General features: G+C 47.8%; 1 long non-coding RNA gene across 1 annotated transcript; it reads right to left on the bottom strand.

Moving 5' to 3' along the window:
* Positions 1–291: 291 nt before the first annotated feature.
* LOC124649404 lies at positions 292–1,965 on the bottom strand. Its single transcript, XR_006986625.1, has 3 exons — positions 1,382–1,965; positions 1,250–1,307; positions 292–592 (listed from the first exon to the last, which is right to left on the bottom strand). It is a non-coding gene; the product is annotated as an uncharacterized LOC124649404 (long non-coding RNA).
* Positions 1,966–2,406: the final 441 nt, after the last annotated feature.

Raw genomic sequence — 2,406 nt, 5'->3', positions numbered from 1 at the left:
AATAATAATGAGATGGGTCGGCATATGCATATGCATGCATGCCTACGTAAACAGCTGGACCTCTCATTTGATGGATTGATCGCTTTTTTTCTTCTTCTTTTCTCCTTTCTCCTCAGGCTACCAGCATTTTATCTAGCCCGGACATGAAAAACCAACAAGAGCCCAAACTACAAGCACGTATCACAAAGGAAGCGGCCGAATTTTAAAGCCGCCACTTTATCTTCTGGCAATACCAATGCAACGATCAAAACAAAGAAAAAAAAAATCAACATTACAGCACGCTGTGGCGACCATTACAAAAATACGTTCAATTGTCAGTGCATACAACGCACAGCCAGCAGCGGCAGGAGCAGCAAACAGCCGGCCAGCAAGGCTCCTCCTCGACACCTATCAAGCATCCTTGAGAATCAAATAATGGCAGCGTCAAGACAAAGATTGCTTAACAGGGGCAACTGCTGTTTGAGTACGCCCTTATAATTAAGGCTGTTGAATCCACCAAATCATCACTACATACACAACACACAGCAAGCAGCCGGCCTGCAGGCAAGGTTTAACATCCTCTTCCTCGACGCCTAGCTGCACCACCAGACACCTGCACATCACAGCCAGCACTAGATATTACCTCGACATTCGCCTCACATATTATCGCATCCAATAAATTGAAGCTGCCCGTGTATTTCAACAATACAACGCAAGACAACCATACGAATCATGCTAACCAGGAACAGTGAATCCATTTACTAACAAGTTATATGACTATACTACACACAGACACCAAAATTCAGACCACATAGGTCTAACATGCCGCACAATAGCACCAAAGTTTCAGAAATCTAATCCTAGGTAGGACAATTGCATACAATTTCCTGGGACATTGATCACACAGGCAAAATAGTAAACTTGACAAAAGACCAAAATGCACCGAGCACAACACCAGATAATCTACACAAACTGCACATTCCCAGTACCAAAGTCAGCAAAGCAAAGGCTACAGATTACTCAGAAAATCATTCCAAGCAATTGCAACCTACATGTGATGGCAGATTATAGTAACAGCAACAAGGTTTTTTCAACTTCTCTAATCAGCGACCATCCAAAGCAACATTCTTTTACAGGTGATGGTCAAGCTTTGATGCTAAATTGACCAAGCCAACAGTTTTTCAAATCATCCAGAAACAATCTCTGCCACACAGAAAATTTAACACATCAACAATTTCACAGAACATGCTTCTAGGCAGAGTACACTCACTCCGATGATGTTCCCCCTCCGAGGCCGCCTCCTCCACCGCATCCAATGCACTCTGTACCTGAAAAGGACCACAAACAATTATGAGTTCAATTGCTCAATAGCCAGACACAGGGCATCAACAGGAGGAATCACCTGAGAATTATATCCAAAGCCAAGATAGCATGCCACCACGGTTGCGGCACTTGTGGACCCGTTGCACTATGGGTGTCGCCGGTGATGTCCACAGTGCACTATGGATCAGATATCCCCTCCATGGATTCCTCGTAACACCACCTGTCGCGGTCCAGCGAGCTCGAAAGAACAAAGCTAAATATGAGCACCGAACTAAATGAAGCTCACAATTCTGACAGCAAGACACTTGAAATTAACATCAACACTCTGCTATAGAAAAAGAACAATTGGCAGTATCCATGAAGAACAACTGCTACAAAGCAAATGTTAATGTAGCTACTGCCTAAATAAGCCACGATTCCTAAACAGAGGTGTGCATCCTAATTATCAGAGGACTGTAACGGAGGCCTATGCTGAGGAACAGAGAAAAAAAATCGACCTTCTGGATCCTGCAGGACGTGGACGTCTCCTGCACCCAGTCTCTCCTGTTCCTGCGAAGACGCCGGCCGTCGGGGACATCAGGGGCGGAGGAGTCCGGCGAGCAGCTGCTGCTGGGATCGGCAGCCCAGGCAGAGACCACGGAATACCACCAATCCCCTCCACCGAGGAGACGCCCTCCTTGCAGCGCGTCGCGGACGACGGCCCTCCGTGGCTCGCGTCGCCGCCGGAGCATCCTGGTGGCCGGCGTGCAGCACCTCCCAAATCACCCGGCCAAGCTGCGTGGCCAGCTGCGGCGAGCTTTACGGAGCCACGTGCATGGATGCACGCGAGCGCCGGCGAGCAAGCCGGCCGCGTCGCTGTTGTCTGTGCCGCGCCTCATCTCTCATGGCGTGGGAGGGTGCGGACGGGAGGACCTGGGGGTGTAGGGGAGGACGAACCAGGCTGTAGCAGTTACTAATCCATATCTGATATGAACCAAGTGAAAAGATTACCAACCTTCAAAATACAAGGTTGGTTCTAGACATGAAAAGAACTCGAATAGATGAGAAACTACACACGTATCTACACCAGTTAGATGATTACAAGCAATTCTGAAATTTCGAATC

This window comes from Lolium rigidum, chromosome 4, assembly GCF_022539505.1.
Source record: "Lolium rigidum isolate FL_2022 chromosome 4, APGP_CSIRO_Lrig_0.1, whole genome shotgun sequence".
NCBI classification, from domain to species: domain Eukaryota; kingdom Viridiplantae; phylum Streptophyta; class Magnoliopsida; order Poales; family Poaceae; genus Lolium; species Lolium rigidum.
Note: the sequence above shows the minus strand (reverse complement) of the source record. Positions and strands in the feature narration are given on the sequence as shown.